The sequence below is a fragment of the Equus asinus genome, unplaced genomic scaffold, assembly GCF_041296235.1.
Source record: "Equus asinus isolate D_3611 breed Donkey unplaced genomic scaffold, EquAss-T2T_v2 contig_590, whole genome shotgun sequence".
In the NCBI taxonomy this organism is placed as follows: Eukaryota; Metazoa; Chordata; class Mammalia; order Perissodactyla; family Equidae; genus Equus; species Equus asinus.
In genome coordinates, this window is record NW_027225283.1 from 38661 (window position 1) to 58089 (window position 19429).

The following is a 19429-nucleotide window of genomic DNA, read 5'->3' on the forward strand; positions in this document are numbered from 1 at the left end:
ACTGGTGAAACCCTGGGCCACCAAAGTGGGGCTTGCCAACTTAACCTCTCGGCCATGGGGCCGACCCCTCTTTTTTTTTTAAATATGGTTTTAAGGTATCCTTTTTTTGGTGAGAAAGATTGGCCCTGAGCTACCATCTGTTGCCAATCTTCCTCTTTTTTCTTGTTTTTTTCCTCCTCAAAGCCCCAGTACGTAGTTGTATATCCTAGTTGAAGATCTTTCTAGTTCTGCTGTGTGGGACACTGCCTCAGCATGGCTGGATGAGGGGTGCTACGTCTGCACCCACGATCCGAATGGTGAAACCCTGGGCTGCTGAAAGGGAGCATGTGAACTTAACCAGTACACCACCTGGCTGACCCCACCTAGTAGTTTTTATGTGTGAGAGAAATAAACTTCTTTTTGTCCTTTAAACCATATTATTTGAAATCTTTCATTATATGACAACTTCATCTTTTACCATCTTTCTGAATTCACCCGTACCATTTACATACCATTTGTTATCACTCTATCCAGTAAACCATGTGGAGGCAAGCAAATGTTTGTCTCAGTCTTTGCAAATGAGTTGATTCAGTTGGTGTTTCCTGCAGCCTTTTTTCACTGCTACTCAATAGGTTACTTCCTTCTGTTGGTTCATTTCCCTCTGTACCTTTGAGGTTCATAACTGTCTCCTCCTGTGTTTAAAGCAATTAAAAAAATACTTAAAACTGTACATTTGCTGTCCATTTTTATACTCACTGAGCCACCACATCACGAATAAAATTTCCATTATTAGAATTAAGGGTAACAGTTCATAGGGGAAATATACAGCTTCATTTCTAGCTAATCAGCTACTGCTTGGAACAAGAACTCTCTTAGGGGTGTTTACCACTGAGTCACTATTGTAGCATTATAAATGCCTGAGTCACATACAATGTCATTACATTTGCAATACTGTTTAAAAATTAGCCTATTTAAGATATGATTCAAAGCAATAGTTGGTAAATATATCAAAGTGGTTCAGAAAAAAAATAACTATCTGTGATGAAAAACAATTCACATTCATTCATCTACTTAAATTTAAGCAATAAAAACAGAGAGGGAAGAAACCAGAAGCATTCTAGGGTTTAGGCTGCGAACACAAAGCATTTCACAGGCTCTCTATTTCTGCAGTTTTATGTAGGGCTAGCTGCTAAAATGACTGGGAAAATTGGTAGTCACACCTACTGTACAAGCTTGGGGATTAAGAATGGGAGAATTGTTAACTGAGTGACAGAGAACGAAGAGGACACGTTGCTATCATAGATTTGGAAGTCCCTTCCTTAAGGAAATGGTTGAGACGGTCTACACTTGATCACAGATTTACCTGGGTTTCTTGATCCGTAGAGGCTATGTTATTCATCTCTGTGGATGGTGCCAAATCTTCATGTTCAATTGTCTTATCTTCATTCTCCATGATTGATAATTAAGAGTAAGATGATAGAGGGAAAAGGAACAAGATCTGTTCTGAAGGAGAAACAGTATAGATATAGAATAGCAATTTGGGATTTAAATAAATGAATCAGACAGCAATTTGAGCCATTTAAAGGAATGAATTGTACTTATTTTTCCCCTTAGAACTCTGAATGGCTAAGATATTTTAGATTATTCTTAACTTTCAATTGCTAATCTTTTCTTTGATTACAATATATTATCCTATTGCTTATCTACCTTTTTATCTCTCTTAAAAAAGCCCTTGTTGACCATCATATGTTCATGATTTCTCTCCCATCCTGTTTTTTGAGTTATACTTTACACATTCCAGGCAATATTACTGTTAAATTGTCCTCTGTAATGGGCCAACTTGATGAAGCAGGAAAGCTCCAGGTAATTTTCCAATGTTGATAGAGGAAATGAGTCACCAAAGAGAAATCTATGGACTCCATCATTTTCAGAGAAACCAGAGTCACTAATTCCTGCCCGGCTCTTATTTCTGAATTAAAGTAAAAAAATACAACATTGATTGAGTAGCCACAATGTCTTAGACACTATAAGTGCTATGGTAGTCTCCTGCTGGTTATTATGGGTAACTCAAAGATTGCCAAAACACATTCTTTGTTTTCCATAGGCTTATGGTATGCCAGGAAACATAAACTTATACCAAGTAACTAAAAACTTGTAGGGCAGACCTACAAGGTTGGCTTCGTAAACACCCACTTCAACCTTTTCTCCCCTGGCTGCCCAGGCTATAGAGGCTGAAAAGCCACATAATCCAATTCTTAGCCATGTTTGCAGCTAGAGGTAGCCATGTGTCCCAGCTCTATGTAATGAGACATAAGTGGGAGTCCCTGGGAAGGGCTTTCATTCCCAAATAATAAGGGAAGGACTTTTGAGAATCATACTGTTTACTTTTCACCTCTAACATTTCCCTTTCTCCTTCCTTGGATGTAGATACACTACCTGGGGGACAGCAGCCCTCTTTCCACCAAGAGAATAAAAAGCCTTATACCAAAGAGAGTACAGAAGTGGAGTGGGTTCCCTGATGACATCCTTGAGTTGCTGCATCAGTCTTGGGCTGCCAAGCTTTGAGGTAATGGTTTAAACCACTATTAGTCAAGTTTTCTTTTTACTAGTAACCAAAGTTATTCCTAATGCAACATGTATGATGAATATTATAGTAGAGGTACAAACTACAAACCTAGGTAGGACCAAAGGAAAAATTATGTAAGATAAGGGAAAATCTAATTCAACACATATTTAAGTGCCTAATATGTGCCAGGCACTATGCTAGGCCATAAAGACAAAGATTAATTAGACAGGACTCCTGCCTCAAGGAATCATTTTCTGTTTAACAAAGTGCCAAGATGTTTGAATTTAAAATTTCAAAGAAAATTATATCCTTTCCACCACGACCACCATCACCACCACCATTTTTCTTCCTTACAAAACACAGTGTTAGCCAGAAAGGCATCTCAAAGAAACTTCAGCTTGATTTTTATTATGTATAATAAACATATGCATATATGATGACATATTATATATATGTATATATAATTTTTTGAATTAAAAAACTTATTCCAAAATTTAGACTCATAATGAGAAAGAACAGCATTTTGACAGGAAAATGTTGGGCTCAGAAAACCCTTGTCTTAAGGGCATAGAAGCATGAAAGCCAGTGGGGTGTGAGGGAAACTTTGCTGCTCCCACTTTGCATGTAGGAGGAGGCTGAGAGTAACGGGGGAGGAGGGTAGAGATTTGGAATATCACGTCCAAAACCATGGGGCTTGGCCTTTACCCTCTGTAGAGAATGACCCTTCATCTCAGAGTAAGTGACCAGGTCTGCTGGCTCTGGAGTTGGACAAACCTGGGTCTGAAGTTCAGCTCCATCATATACCAAATCGCTTAGCCTCTTTCTAACTAATTCCTTATCTACAAAATGGAGACAAGAGTAGTTCCAACCATGCACACGATAAGCATCCAACAGTGTTGGTTATAAGCCACTCATATTCCTTCTCTCTAATTATCATAAATCTCTAAGAATCCTTCTGCTTTTCCTATTAACCTTGAAGAATTTATTACTTAAGCCCATTGATTTTCTTTGACCATATTTTTTACTTCTTTCTGTCAAGGCCAGCTTCTTGATTAGGTGGATGTAACACTCACCACTGTCATTTCTTCACCTTTTTCTTTAGTAGAATTACATAGAAACTCTTGGGCAGCGCCACTAGAACTACCTCCACCAAATTCTCAAAATCAGCCAATTATGCTACTTACGAAGAGTATTTTTAAACAGCCAACAAGTACAACTGATTATTTCTAGTAGAGATAAACTATTGACTAAAATGAAGCCTTTGAGAATTTATTTTATTAATGTTATTCTGGTCCTTTTTAACATAAATGATCAAAACTTGGTGTGTTGCACAGTATATGATATTTGTGGAAATACATAGTTTTGTGTTTCAAAAAAATTTCCCTATTCTCCCCTAAACTCCACCATGAATGCTAAACTACTTATCTGCAATCAGAGCAGTATTACAAAGAGGAAAGGTAAAATAAAATGCCAGTCTTTTAGTAAGTCCAGTAAAGCAACTTACAGCTGCTCAGCTTTGTTTATTCTCTGCTGTTTTCATTTCCAAAAGAACACGTAAGCTATCGTCAGAAACCCACTTAAATTTAGAAAAATCACAAAAATGTAACTTTTACTTAAAGCAACCGTGTTCATGGCATTTACTGTTCATAGTCATTGGATCTTAAAATTACAATAGTATATCACCTATTAAGAAAGCAGTTTTGGCAAAGAAATCAGAAAATATGCAGAAATGACTTTTTTTTAAAGACTGGCACCTGAGCTACCAACTGTTGCCAATCTTTTTTTTTTTTTTTCTGCTTTTTAACTCCCCAGATTCCCCCAGTATACAGTTGTATATTTTAGTTGTGGGTCCTTCTAGTTGCAGCATGTGGGACGCTGCCTCAGCGTGGCCTGATGAGCAGTGCCATGTCTGCACCCAGGATCTGAACCAGCGAAACCCTGGGCCGCCGAAGCAGAGCGTGTGAACTTAACCACTCGGCCACAGGGCTGGCCCCCAGAAATGACTTTTGAAGGGCCAAAAGAAATGTGATGAAATCCATTAAAAAGTAGAAAGTTTATACCCCTTACTCAGAGAGAGGCTCTCCAGTCCTCATTCAGAGCCCATTAACTCTTATTTTGAAAACAACTCTAATGACTCTGCTCATCTGGTTTCCAAACCCTCAGAAGATAAGACGTTATAAATTAAAACAAACGAATGAAGAGATTGTAAAGAAGCAAACTGACAACAGCACGAGTGACAGCTGACAGTGAAAGAGATGGAAAAGAGCAATCTAGGTGTACAAAACGTGGGGATAAATGTCTTTTCCACAGGAGTATTTACAGTTTTGTCCTGCCAAGTGTCTCTTCCCCTCCTTTTTTGGCAACAGCACACTAATTTTCTCTTGTGGAATCCACAGCTCCCCTAGTCTCCATCCATGGTTCATGTGAGGCTCACGTCATCCTCACCTCCCCAACCCCCTACTGCACCAATGTTCCAGAGAGGGGGACAGGCCTAGACAATGAGGAGCTCCTTCCCTGGTCACACTGACTGTTCTAGGCATGAGCAAGTGACTCATACCTGGCTAATGAGAGTCAGCTTTATGGTGTTTCCTGGAATCACTGGGAAAGAGCTTGCTTTCTTTTAGAGTTGCTAAGCCCAGACTTGCTGTTGACAATCTTTGTGACATATAAGAAAAGCCTTCCAAAGAATGATCATAGAGCAAAGCAGATTCTGAATATGCAAAGAGAGAGAGAGAGAGAGAGCTCCAGATTAATACTCATATTGTTGGTACACCTAGAAGCAGCTCCTTTCAGTTAGATGAGCCAATTAATTCCTCACCAGTTCGAGCTGGGTTCCTGTCACTTGCCACCAAATGCATCCTTCATAAGAACCTTCATACCTGAACTGCCCTGAAAGATCCCCAGTATTATAAGAGATGTTTAGAAAGGTGATTCTACATCTCCAAGAAAAAGAAAAGAAAAGAAAAGAAAATGATGTGGAGATATTTTCTGTTATTAAAGGCATTAAAATATATAATACAATTTAGAGATTTTCTTTAAAGAGAATGTTAAAATAAGCAAAAATCTGGTATTCAATAAAATAGGTGTCAGTTATCCAAAAAATAAATTTAAGTGAAATGCTCTTTTTTTAAACAATGTTGGTTAAATAAAATACTCTAGTTAATGGACCTTAATTATTTTTTCATTGTGTTCACGGAAGACTTTTGAAGTCCTCAGTCCCAGGGAAGGTTTAAGAGAGCTGTTAAGCATCTGAGATGCTGAGTATCTGGGATGGAAAAATGAAAAAGTGGGGAAATTCAGAGAAACTAGGTGGTTTCCAAGAAATTAAGAATCACAGGGTAATGGTATAAAAAAAGTTGGAAAGGTCTTTAGAAATATCCTAGTCTAATCTCTTTAACATTCAAATGAGAAAACTACTGCCTAGAGAAGCTAAGTAACTTTTTCAACTAATAGCCAATGTCAGCCAAGCCTCACAGTAAAACCGTGTAAAAACTTGTGAAATGAGTTGGTTCTTTAATCTGTATCATTGACTTCATGCATCTCTACCAAATCACTACATTATATTTTTACATTTTTGCTATAATATTTTATTTAAAATCCCACTCATATATACTCATAGTTAATTCTAAGTTTGAAAACACATTCCACAAGAAGTTTGAAAACATCTTCTACAAGCAAATACAAATATTTTTATTTTCTACCTTGTATTATGTTCAGCTTTACTCTTTCCCATTGTTAGAAATGTTAATAGAGTTTATTATGAATAAAAAATTGTACTAACCTAAATGGTTGTACAACATTGGTGACAAAATGAATGGAACAAGAACTTTTGTCCTATTCTCATGACAAATATTATTTACATATTCTCAATTAATAGTTAACTGGCTGACACCTTGCCACTTAACCATGTCTTAAGATTCTAAGAATTAAGGAGGTTTTCTTTTAAAAAATCCAGTTAAGCTGAGAGGCTTTGAGAGATTTTTATCAGAAAATTACACTGAGAACTCGGAAGATATTTTAGATAAAAGCGCCTATACACAGAAACAAGTTTTTTTCTGCTTCTCCATCAAGGTAGTGCCTTATTCAGACTGATATCACAACCTGTACACTATATTAGGAAAAAAAACCTATCCTGCGTCAAATGGTGAAATTTTATAGATTTCATAAATTCAGTAAATAACATGAATTTAATCAAATTCTGTGACTCAAATACAGATTTCAATAGAAGAAGGAGGTTTGACCTGAGCCCAGGGACGTGGCTGCTAAGACCATCTGCCTGTCCACTTGCATGTAGGTCAGTAGGTCAGGTGTCACCTGCATACACACGCCAACGGCTGCTGACTCTCTAGCATTCTTAGTATACAGAATTTCCTACAGGACTGACCCAAACACTTAGAAACAATCTTGGCTCAATTTGAGCTTTGCTTTCCAGTATTATGGATATATGCCACCAAAATCATAGAGCTGTGGACCTGAACAGTTTCCTTAGTCTTTCCTCCAAACCTGAGAGAAAACTGCACATCAAGAAGATGAGCAGTTCTGTATATGAGTATGGATGTAAATAGAGAAAAAAGGTCTGTTAATAGTAGTTGCCTTTTGGGTGGAAAATGGAATTGAAGAGGTTGAAATTTCATTTTCATTCTCTATATTTCTGTACTGTTAGGATTTTTACAAGAAGACTTTCTTACGCAATTTAAAATACACTGAAAAAATTTATGCAATTCTTAAAGCTTTAGAGAAAAGGAATACAGCTTTCCTTGGTAACACTATTTTTCAGAGATAGAATCTCGTCATTTGACTTTAGGTAACTTAATCCCACCCGCTACAATTTAAGGTCATTTTTGTTTTTGTGGTTAAGAAAATGGAGAACTGCCTAGAATCTTCTACAGCAGTTTTCAAATATTTCTTAAGCCAAAAATCTTTCACCAAATGAAACCTTTTCCTGAAACCCAACAAATGGGATAGAGAAAAGGTGGAGCTGAAGGAGCCTATCACTTGCCCTGCTCCTTCTGGCAAGTGAAGCACAATTAAAACCCTTTTGTAAACACGCTTTCACATAGAGGAGATGTTTGTTAAATCAGCCTTCTCTTTTTCAGGTTATCTTATTAATCTAAATGTTTAAAGGTGCTTTCTGCGGGCTGGCCTGGTGGCACAGTGGTTAAGTTCACACGTTCCACTTCGGTGGCCTAAAGTTCCCCAGTTCGGATCCCAGGTGCGGACCGACATGCCACTTGTCAAGCCATGCTGTGGCAGGCGTCCCACATATAAAGTAGAGGAAGATGGGCATGTATGTTAGCTCAGGGCCAGCCTTCCTCAGCAAAAAGAGGAGGACTGGAGGCAGATGTTAGCTCAGGGCTGATCTTCCTTAAAAAAAAAAAAAGTGCTTTCAGTAATATTTCAGAGGAAATAAAAGAACTATGATTTGCAAATGTCCAAAGGCTTACTGCTATCGACTGAATTACTGCTAAAAGATCATTACATGGATAAAGGCTGATTATTCCTGTTGTTTGTTGTCTGTGATATGGACTGTCCAACATTTACTGGGATGTTCTTATTGAGAATTTACATATATTGCTGGAGTACAATATGTGCTGTATTCGTACATTTGAAGGAGCATCTCCAGGACTGTTCATGAAGCCTTCTATAATGATTACAATGATAAACATCACCTACCTTCGGGGTTTATCCATTCACGTGTTGAAAGGGGGGGTTCTCAGTCTCACGCAGTACTTCTATATAGAACATACAGAAACCTTCCAGTTCCTGGGTCCTGCTAACCAACTCTGATCTAAGGCTCATTTTCCAAAAGGAGCACTGCCCAGCCGTGACGAATTCAGATCAAGTGAAGAGTAGGGCTTAAAATGTCCTTGATAAATAAGTACTGAAACGACTGAGAATGTTTCCCTGAACAAGAACGACCTCATCTGAAAGTGTTAGCGTGCCAACCACATGGGACCAAGTTATCAGAGAAAAACAACTGCTCTGCTGTTTGGTTAACTGATACAGACACGTAAAGTAAAACACTGTATAATGAGATATGAATGAAAGGAAATTATCCCTAGGTAAGAAAGGACCCAGTACTTGCTTTTCTCCTTTGTAATCTCTCTCCTCACCTAGGAAAAAAGCATTTAATTGAAAGTTTAAAATATTATTTCTAGGCCTACTACAATCAGAATCTCCAGAGACTGAACCCCCCAAGTGTGGCAGACAGGACTTACTAACTACCTAAAACCACTGCTCAGGCATGCCGGTGGGGCCCTCCTCCACCCCAAGGGGTAAATCACGACTGGGCTAAATCAATCTCTCTAACACCATTCCTCTCTGCCGGCTGGTGGTTCAGAGCTGAGCGTAATTCACTCTGTCCAATGAAGTTTGTGAGCAAGGCTATTGGAGGCCACTGGGTAAGACTCCTAATAAAAAGACAGGGAAGCAAGAGAACCCTCTCCTCTTTGTGCCTTTAAATTGTGTGTGTGTGTGTGTGTGTGTGGAAATGGAGCTGTGGAGGGGCACTATGTTTCTTGGAACTCTAGCAGCCATCATTCACCCATGAAGAAAAAGGCAAGATTGGCTCATAGAAAGTGACCTAGAGCCTGATATCACTGGGGACCGAACAAACCCTGGACGCGCTTACCTTCAGACATCTTGTTGTGTGGGAAAAATTAAACCTGTATTTTTGAAAGTAATTTTGGCCAAATATCCTGTTACTTGCAGCCAAAAGCACCCTAACCAATCCAACAGGTGATTCTGACGCAGAGCCAGCTCTGAGAAGTTCTGATGAGGAGCAGTGATGAGGGACCTTTGGCTCACACATATCTATCTCCCTAGCTTCTTGACATGGTGCAAAATCTTCAGAGGACACACAACCAGAACACTGCCTTTGTATTGATATATCTCAACAAATAAACCGAAAATAACAATTTTAGTAGCTAAAGACCAATACCAAGGTTTTTAGGACCACCCTTTTAGTCAATAGAGATCATATACATTGTAAAGTTGTATATTTTCCCTCCCCATCCCTGAAGTTCATTTGTAATATTTGAATATCGAATTAAAAAAAATTGGGCTTATAAACATGTGATTGTTTTCTAAATTTCTACCCATGAAACAAACAAAACAGTAACACAACACCACTACCATCCCTGCCTGCACTTCCTTTTTGCTCTCTCTACTTGGTAAAATTCTATCAGTCATTCAACATTTAACTTACAAGTCACCTTGTCAATTAGTATTTCCTAACTCCACATAGACTAGCTCTGTCCCTCTTTCTTCTCTCTGAGGACTCACTCACTTATTTGACAAACATCTATTAAGCTCTTGCTATGTTCTAGTCCTTGTGCTGGGGATTCAAAAGTAAACAGTCTGACATAGTTCCTCTACTCAGAGGTTAAAACCTAATCAGAGAATGACAGATCATTCCTTAAGCAACCATAATAGAATGTAGTAAGTTTCAATTTGGGGCACATAAGACAGCAACCCCATCACTTCAAAATCAGTGACGTTCATCAGACTTTCACTGGATAAGATACCAAGATGACTGAGATGCAGTCTCTATTCTTTAAGGGAGGCACAGAGACTGATATGTGTTCATCAAACCAGTTTCCCCTGCTGCCTGCGCACACAGGTATTTGACATTTCCTAGCCTCTCTTGCAAGTCAGTGTGGCATGTTACTGAGCTCTGGCCACAGGACGTGGGCATGAACAATGTCTGCTACTTCTACTCTTCACTTGTAAGAAACCTCTCATGCAGTCTTCCACATACCCTCTCTTTTCCTGTCCATTGCCTGGAAACTAAGGACTCGACGGTCTTAGGGGATGGCACAGCCATAATATAAAAAGAGTGTGGGTTCCTGAATCACTGAGTAGAAGGCCACTAGCTGAACACCTGATTGAACTTTCCATGAGGGAGAAATAAGCTGCCTCTGTGTTGTTACTGAGATTTTGAGTTTATCTGTTATAGCAGCTAGTGTTACCTCAAGGTAATTTAATTGTGATGTGAGAAGTACAGTCACATAGTTAAATGGAGAAAGGAGGTATTGCCTACTTGGCTGGGGTCAAGCCTTGAAAGAGGACCCACTCTTGTGAAGAAAATAAAGACCAGTACAGGCAGAGAAACCACAGGATTAAAGGATGAGAGGTGAAAGAGAATGTGTCTGTAGGGAACTCTGTGTATATCTGCATCAACTACACCATAAACGGCAAGATGCGGAGTGGTTAGAGGACAATGGGATTAATCCTTACTGTAAATCCTGTGTCACTGCCTCCTAGTTGGGCCATTTGGGGCAAGTTACTTAACCAGTACAGATAAGTTTCTTCATCAGTAAAATGGTGAAAATGCCTATGTCACAGAAAATCTTAAAAAAGTACTAAGTACATCATGCAGTCCCAAAATAGTCCCCTCAATGCTTTCTCCTCCTTTTATAGGATTTTCCCTGAGAAGAAAGCATACATGTGCTGAAGGGACACTGGTAAATTCAAACCTTTCAGTCCTTCATGTAAACCACAGAAAAATAAAGGAATGGATTTCGAAAAAGGCAAAGAGCTTTTATGATATCAACAAGATATCTTTAATAACTTTATAAAGCTGTTAAAAACTCTTTAGAACTTATCATAATTGTGCTTTCTTTAACATGCAGGATACATGACTCTAAAAACACTGAGAACACCACCGCCTCACACAAGTGCATATACAGGCAGCTCCATTCCCCACATACTGTGTTCCTAGGCTTTGTGTGCAAAAGATGTAAACCCTTTCCCCTAGAGGAAACATCTGTTCTATCATTGGGGTCTGTGAGCAGCCTATCAATTATCAATAGGACTAGGAAACAGTTGGGCATGAACCAGATACTCAACAATTTCTTGTTACAGAATACATTCTGTAAATGTTTTAAATGAAGAAGGCGTTTACATTATATTTGTACAGCAAGAGATGTCAGAGATAATCTAGTCTATGCGTAACAAACTCAAATACCTTCAGGGATAAACTCAATGTGGGGTCTGCAGCACCCGGTGAGGGCACAGCCCAGCTGAAGGCATCAGATCACTGCAGGCCCCTGGGCCTCATCTCATGTCTTCACTTCCCATCAAAAGAAACTGAAGAGATTAGGTTTAGATGACTCTTGGAGGCTACAGAGCAAACATATTAATGAGTCAGCGCAGAAAATAGAAACCACTCCAGGTATTTTAAGCAGAAAGAGATTCTACAGGGAATTGAGTGAACTGTTGAAAAGGCTAGAGAGCAGGGTCTACGCTGGGCCTCCAGGAAGGACTTCTAGAACACTAGTAACTGAACCACTGGGGAATGTACTATTTTTGCCTCAATCAGGAGACCCCACAGGGACTACAGCGTTCAAGAACAACACTGTAGCTGAGACCCAGAGAGGCTGGGATCTGGAAGCTGCCTGGACAGAGAACACAGAAGATGTTTCCCACCTCCCTCAACCACCTCCGGACAGCCAGAGAGCTGGTGCTTCAACACGACAACGCTGACCTGGCTGTCCCTGCTGCTGTAAGGCCCTCCCAACACCCACAGTTCTGGAGACTGGACACTCGCATCTCCTGCACCGTCCTTGTCAACAGAAATTCGCCAAAAATAGCAGGGAGATGCCTCTGCCTCATCCCTGCCTTCGAAATCTCAGGCAAGTCATCTACTTGCCAGACGCTAATTTTACATCCAGAACTCTACCTGCGAGGGAGTCTAGGAAATACTTTAGCTTTCCAGTTTCGCCTGTACAAAGAGGCATACAAGAAGCAAGCAGGAATGGATGTGAGGGCCAAACTTCCACATCCAGGATAGCAACTTTTGGTGTAGGCCCCAGGGCTCAGACCTACATCATCGACCTTTTCCCACTTATTCTACAATGCCTTCTAGGGAAATCCTAAAAAAAGGAAAAAATTAAAAAATAAAAATACAGGCAAAATATGCTGGAAAATATATTATGCGATTCAGTCACTTTGCTCACATCATTAGCATACCATGAATCCACTACCTAATTTTTTGTTAGGTATATTCTGATCCATTGGATTTTGAGTTACTGAATGGCAGAAACTTTATTTAATTCATATTTGTATCTCCTGTCCCCATGCCTGCGTGGCCCAGAGAAGACACACGGGTACTTGCTGAATTGAAACGTTACATTCTTGACTTGGAGAGAAACAGTAAACTAGAATTTCACGAGAGCACTTTGTAGCAGCAATAACTTCAGGCGGAGGCCCCATTAGAGAGATGGAGTGGGGTTGAAAAGGGCTTTTAGTCTTTCAGTGGAAACAGAGGTTGACTTGTCTCAGTAGGGTATCTGCCTCTCTCTATCCACTCATGTTATCCATTTCTTGACCGGAGGCTAAAGGAAATGCGGCTTCCTGCTGTTAATCTTCTAGGGCAACAAGTACACCAGCTTCTAGGGTGAGATAACAGGCTGCTGCCTGGGAAGTACAGTCACTTGACATGTTGATAGTTCTGAGAAATGCGTTCTCGGGCAATTTTGTTGTGCAAGCATCAGAGTGTACTGAAGCGGAACAAAATGTGTGACCCCAAAATGTGTTCTTTCAACATGAACATTATTTTAGGATTATTTGTAAGAAAAAAAAGACTCAGAGGTTTTTCTTGTTACCTTCACTTTAAGCGCCTAAAAGTGATACAAAAACCTGTCTCAGGAAGCGAGCTATGTCACCTTGGTGTGACAAGAACGAGGCAGTAGAGCGGGAGGAGCCTAGAAAAGCCTGTTTGCTGGGCTCCCCTCTGTCTTCTGTTTCTGCGTGGCCAAACACTTGTTTTCCAAATGTTTGCTCCTTTTCTCCTACCTGTGAACTGCCTTCCTACCCTCTGAAGCCCCTGGCTCTCCCCACCCCCAACATCTTTTGTCTTCAGCTGAGGATGGCATTTAAGGCGAGGGCCTCGGCCATTTTGGCAAGTTACTTGTTTTCCTGGGTTTCTCTCGTGTACACACGCTATTAGGCTTTCCTTCTCCCGTTAGAGTCTCTCGTGGCGATCTGATCATAGAGCGGCCAGAAGAGCCAGAAGGCAGAGGAGCATCTCTCCGCGCCCCGCAGCGCGCACGCAGCCCCGGCGGCAGAGCCCGCACCGCCGGCTGCAGGGCCGCTGACGCCCCCGCGGGAGGCCCGGGCAGCACGGCCGCCCCCAACTCGACAGTGGTGCCGGCTCCAGCGGCGGCGTCTGGGCGCAGCGGCACCTCGGCCCACAGGAGCCACACCCTCCGGTTGTTTTAAGAACTAAAATAAACGAGAGAAACCCACGGCAGCAACAACTAACAAGTGAGCGCGCACACAGCCACGCACCCCAGGGCCGCGCCCGCCTCCGCGCCCCCGGCCCGCAAGCCCTGAGGCCCCGCCGGTTCCGCTTACCCTGGTGTCTCGGGGGCCCAGCTCGCGGCCCGCGGGGGGCCCGGCTGCGCCGCGGCTCAGGGACGGGCGGGCCCGCGGGGGACCCGGCTGCGCCGCGGCCCAGGGACGACCGGGCGGGCGCCCGCACGCATCGCCCCAGGCGGCGCCCCGCCCTCTCGGCGCGGGAGACCCGGGCGGGCCCGCGGCCTCCACGGGTCCGGGGCTCGGCGGCGCGGCGCTGGCGGCCTTAGGCGCTGTGCGGGCGGGGAGCCGGCGGGAAGGGTCGGGCGAGGCCGCGCGGGGAGGGCGGGCCGGCAGCCCGCGGCGGGGAGCCCGGTTCCCGGGCCGGGCCGTCGCGCGCTCCGGGCGCACCGCGGCGCGTCTTCTCCGAGGCGCCGCGAGAACAGGACCCTTGCAGCGAGCGGCGTGGCGGGCGGCTCGTCCCCTCGGCCGCGTGTTGGCTCGAGCCTCCCGCTGGCCCGCGTGGATGCTGCGGTGCCGGCGGCAGCCCGCGTCCCTCCCCTCCCCTCCCCTCCCTTCCGCTTCGGGTCTGCCTTCCCTGATCGACCCCGCCACCCGAGTGTGAGCCTGGGCGCGCGCCCCTTCCGGGGCATTTCCATGTCCTTCAGAAATAAAGAATTTCTTACCTGTTTTTTACTCCTTTAAGCAACTGCCAGTTTTAATCACCGCTGTTCAGGCGAGACAGACAGTGTCCAGGACCATCCCCAGCAGACAGGAGCCGCTCCTCCTCGTCTCTCAGGTGCTCCTTTGTGGACAGGATGGAGGAACCCAAGTCCCGTCCCATGACCTGGCTCAGGCCGTCTACAATGGTTATTTTCCTACACTGACTCTTCCTCCCTAAAGCTTGAAAGGCTTCTGGTGACATCCAGCTTCCTCTTACCACAGGAGTGAAATGTATTTTTCCTTTTCTTTCAGTCATATGCTCCTCATTGATCCATCAACCTGATTAATTAACCTTACTTTAGAGAACATGAACTTTTGGGCTCCAGTTTACTTTTATTGTTGACACTGTTTTATAGTTCACAGTTAGCTCTGAGAGAACTGACCCTGAGGGTCATGAGTTAATGTTAGAATCCACTGCAATTATTATAACAAAATGTTATCCTTTCATTGTCCATTAAAAATTTCCTTGTTAATATTAATTAACATTCTAAGAGAAAAGACTGCTCATTTATTATCTATATGTGCATCATACCATTTGGTCTTTTGAGGTAGCTACAAATAAAAAACAAACACAAAACGCTAAAACTAAAAGAACAAGAAAAAACTTCCTAGTACTCTCTCATACATGAATTTACTTGAACTTTTTCTTGGAACTTTTATTTTCTTTAGTTTTGTTTCCTGTTATATGATTCATTTATATTTATTTATCCAGAGACTATTTCTAAGTTTTATATCCTCCTGTCTGTTATCCTGGAATTTGGTGAAGAAATCTATACTTAATCTAAAAAATATCCCTCAAACTGATGATACTGCTGATGCAGATCAAGGCTGCCCGCTGGAGAGAAGCCCAAGGCGTCCTGGCCTACATACCGATCTACATCATCCTCCGGGAAGCACAGGACATCCTGACCTCATTGATCTGATTCTTACCCAAAGTTCTAGGACCACCCAATAACCAGACGCCACCTGCAAAGACACCATTTTAACATTTTTTTCATGATCTTTCCTTTGTCTTGTAAAGAAATAACTCACATACCTATGCCTTATAAATTTAGCCCTACCCTCAACCCATTGCAGCCCTTCACCGCCCCTGGGTCCTGTCCCCATGCTGCAGCTCTTCACCGCCCCTGGGTCCTGTCCCCATGCCTGCAGCTCTTCACTGTCCATGGGTCCTGTCCCCATGCTACTCCATGCTATTCTCTTAATAAAAGAGCACTTCTGCCAGACCTCGAGAGTCCAAGAAATCTTTCTTTTGACTCCTCGGCTCGCCAAGCCTGCATCACTGCGTTAGTTAACTATTATGTTTCTTAGGCTCATGTCAAATGTCATTGTTTATTTTAATAAAGATCTTTTAGTTAGACTAAGAAAATAGTACTTAATTCCAAGTGCTAACATCCATTAAGTATAAACACCTGATGATTATTTTTATTTTATATAACAGACCAACATATAGTTCTGAATAGTCTATAGTTCTTTTAACATAAGTTAGTGAAGCCAAACTCCTTCCTACCTTTGCTGTTCATTTATAACGGTGTAAAAATTTTAAATTAGTATCCACATACAGACCAATGCAGACCTGAACAAAAACATCTGAATATTGGGAAATAGAAATGAATACACTTTTCTTTTAAAAAACTTACTTTTTTCCTTCATATTTTAATTTTATATGCTTACAAATTGAGGCTTATTTTAAAAACTATTCTTTTGCAGTGATGTTATTAAGCTACAATGATTTCAAAAGAGATTAATATATTTAAAGAATCAAATTCTTGTGAACAATGACATCCTTAAAAAGGGCTTGTTTTCATTAATATTCCATTAATAGGAAAGAGATGATGAGTGAGTTTTCTTCATAGCCGGGTTTACAGTGTATAGGAAGGGCCTGCCTTCCCAGCAAGGAGATCCTGAATCACAAGCTCCAGCCTCCATCAATGATGACAGGATTACCTGTGATGTAGGCAGACTGTAGTGATAAACACAAGGAGACCCAACAATTAGCCAGGTTTAACACAGGTTGTGTTTCTTCAATTTTTGTATGACTGAGATAACTAAACAATTTACTCTCCTGGTAACAGGAAACTTCACTTAACAAACAGAATTTAGGAAAATTAGAATTAAGTTTCGGGTGATTTAAAACTTCTGAGTGTTCTTGTGATCCAGAGCTAAGTGGCCTCTAGCTGGTGTTTGAGCATGTATCACATTCTACGCAGGGGCTATTAGGTATTTGGTCTCAGAATCAGAAAATTAAGCAGTTTGGTGATATATACCCATTCTCCAAATTAGGATAAAGTCGAGGCTAAAATAGTACACTTTAATTTTGAGACTCAGAACTATTCTAAACTAGCTGAGTTTTATGCCACTAATAAACTTTTGAACATAATCAAGTGTGTCAGTCATAAAGTGGTGGTGTCAATTTACAAATAGAATTGTTTTAAAAGATGGTGTATATTTAGTTGGTCAACATACACAGGTAATTCCACGAACTGGAGCATGCTAAATGTGTTTTTAAAATTTATGTGAATACTAATAATTATCTATTGAACTACAAAAAAATATTCTATACTAACTTCAGACATCTAAATCTGTGTAAAACTAAAGGAGTTAAAAATATTACTGTTTTTTCCCCACAGAATTTTTCATTTTCTAAAGAATTCAAGGTGAAGTGATCCTTGTGGTAGAGGTTTAACAGTCTTTTAACTTAAACATGGATAATAAAGACTCAAATTTGTGTTCTTAGTTTTAAACTCATCTAAAGCCTGAGACGATGGAAGAGGCAAGAAGGAAAGACATCATAATAGGAGAACAGAAATTTTTTTTTTTTAGGAAGAGTAGCCCTATGCTAAGATCTACTGCCAATCGTCCTCTTTTTTTTTTTTTTTTTTTTGCTGAGGAAGACTGGCCCTGAGCTAACATCCATGCCCATCTTCTTCTACTTTATATGTGGGATGCCTGCCATAGCATGGCTTGACAAGCGGTGCATAGGTCCACACCTGGGATCCAAACCAGTGAACCCCTAGCCACCAAAGTGCAGACTGCAAACTTAACTGCTGCGCCACCAGGCTGGCCCCAAGTTCAATATATGAAAACGGATCATATAAAGCAGATAAATCAGTTTATCAAGAAACAACCCCAATTCCCTCAAGTTTTTTTAAAAAGGCAAGTTCTCTGTTTTATATATGGACTCCTCTGGTCTCCTCTAAAAGGCCAATGGTCCTTTTGTTGCACATTTCAAGCCAGAACATTTCTAAATATTTGGTAACTTAAGTTCTGGCTAAACAAGGACAATTTAGCTTATCAGCAGTACCTCAAAATCAAGTGAGCTCTTCTGAAGATATAGATTCAGAGAAATCACAAAAGCCAATGTATGCTCCATTAATCAAATGCCTAGCAATTTCCCCAGCTATTAACAGCTGTTGTAATAGTTCTGACAAGTAGTAACTGCTCTGTCACTAAAACATTTCAACCCTTCTATCTGCCACATTCATCAACCACCTCATGTGCACCAAATCACTGTAAAGAGGAGCTAAGTGGCCAGTGACACACCTCTCTCCTGCCTGCTCCCTTTTCCTTCTTTCTGCTCACACGTTAGTTTCCAGGGCATGTAACATTTCAAGACATAACATAGGGGGATATTCTTGTGCTCTATTCCTTATAAATGTAGTTTCTGCCTTCACAGTTGTAAGCCATTTAAAAATATACAATAGCCATTAAGGAAGAAACTGGGGGGCTGGCCCGGTGGCGCAGTGGTTAAGTTCGCACATTCCGCTTCTCAGCGGCCCGGGATTCGCTGGTTTGAATCCTGGGTGTGGACATGGTACCGCTTGGCATGCCATGCTGTGGCAGGTGTCCCACATATATAAAGTAGAGGAAGATGGGCACGGATGTTAGCTCAGGGCCAGGCTTCCTCAGCAAAAAACAGAAGGACTGGCAGTAGTTAGCTCAGGGCTAATCTTCCTCAAAAAAAAAAAAAAGGAAGAAACTGGTTACTAAATAGATGCAAAGTGGAAAGAGACAGAATTAGGAATTTCCATATATGATGACAAACAGTAAAAATTCATAGGAAAAGAGTCAGTGGGATTCTTCTAAATAAGTTTCCAGTAAAACTAAGAACACCAGATGCCAATTCTGTGTCTCCTGGACACAATTATATCTGGTTAACTCTCTCCCCATTTCACCTGAAGCTCTCATGATTTTGGAGGTTCGTTTGATTTACACTTAATCAAGGCTTCCCCAACTGTAATTTTTGAAAGTAACTGTTTCTCATAAAATTGAGTGATTTAATTTTTTTCCATCCTCCATTTTATTTGCTACAAGATTTGGTGACATATAAACTTGAATGAGGAAGAGTTAGTGGCTCAGATCAAAGTGGTCTTTCTTTGAGCAAATTAAATCAGAACTTATCCCTACCTCGTAAATGCAGCAACTTAACGATCATATGCTGTAACTCTGTAAAATGACATTACTTGATGAGCAAAAATAGCGGGCCAATGTGATTGAGAATAATGACCTCCCTGGGAAGAATAGCGCTTACTTCATCAGAAGCCAGGTACACGCAGAGCAGGGCTATTTCTTCTGCGGTTGCAAATCTTCCCGTCCTCTGTCTCTTCAGGAAGTCGCTCCGTGCCTGTGACCAGACACCACACCAGACATCAGTGGTGTGAGCTAAAGTATGAACTCACTGGCAGCACCTTCAGGAGGCAAAGCAAGAGAGATCTACAGAGGCCACTGGCCTGCTGCCTCGATTATTCACGCATGATACATGAGAGTATCATTAATATTATTAACTGTGGGCCACGCAGGACTATGGTGACTCCTACGCTGCTCAAACTATTTGTGTTATACTAAAACCTACAGACACTGTGA

The 19429-nt window shown here is 41.5% G+C and overlaps 2 pseudogenes; both read right to left on the reverse strand.

Moving 5' to 3' along the window:
• LOC139044105 (sodium/hydrogen exchanger 9B2-like) overlaps positions 1 to 14042 on the reverse strand; it is a 51425-nt pseudogene extending 37383 nt beyond the window's left edge.
• A 1165-nt stretch (positions 14043 to 15207) lies between these two features.
• LOC139044103 (dehydrogenase/reductase SDR family member 6-like) overlaps positions 15208 to 19429 on the reverse strand; it is a 28304-nt pseudogene continuing 24082 nt past the window's right edge.